Source organism: Berghia stephanieae, chromosome 5 (assembly GCF_034508935.2).
Source record: "Berghia stephanieae isolate SIO BIC M18660-M18661 chromosome 5, UCSD_Bste_1.3, whole genome shotgun sequence".
NCBI lineage: Eukaryota > Metazoa > Mollusca > Gastropoda > Nudibranchia > Aeolidiidae > Berghia > Berghia stephanieae.
Genome location: NC_088364.1, coordinates 34,941,452 through 34,942,004, shown reverse-complemented (window position 1 = coordinate 34,942,004; position 553 = coordinate 34,941,452).

Sequence of the window (553 nt, the reverse complement as noted above, 5' to 3'; positions counted from 1 at the left end):
TGAGTACATTTAAGTTGTTATACTAGCTGTATCACGTGTATCATTATTGTAATCTTTCAATCAATTTAATATTAAGGGCATTCAAGGGATTTTATCCTATTTCGCCCTATACCGTTTGTTATGTTATTAATATTATCATCATCATCATCATTATTATTATTATTATTATTATTATTATTATTATTATATTATTATTATTATTATTATTATTATTATTATTATTATTATTATTATTATTATTATTATTATTATTATTATTATTATTATTAGTAGTAGTAGTAGTAGTAGTAGTAGTAGTAGTAGTAGTAGTAGTAGTAGTAGTATAGTAGTAGTAGTAGTAGTAGTAGTAATAGTGGTAGTAATAGTAGTATAGTAATGATAATAATAATATATAATAATAATAATAATAATAATAATAATAATAATAATAATAATAATACTACTAATAATAATAATAATAATAATAATAATAATAATAATGATAATAATAATAATAATTTTTCTGTCTTGTTTTGTCTGGCCCCTTTCATACACACTCGTTCAGTTTTTTATC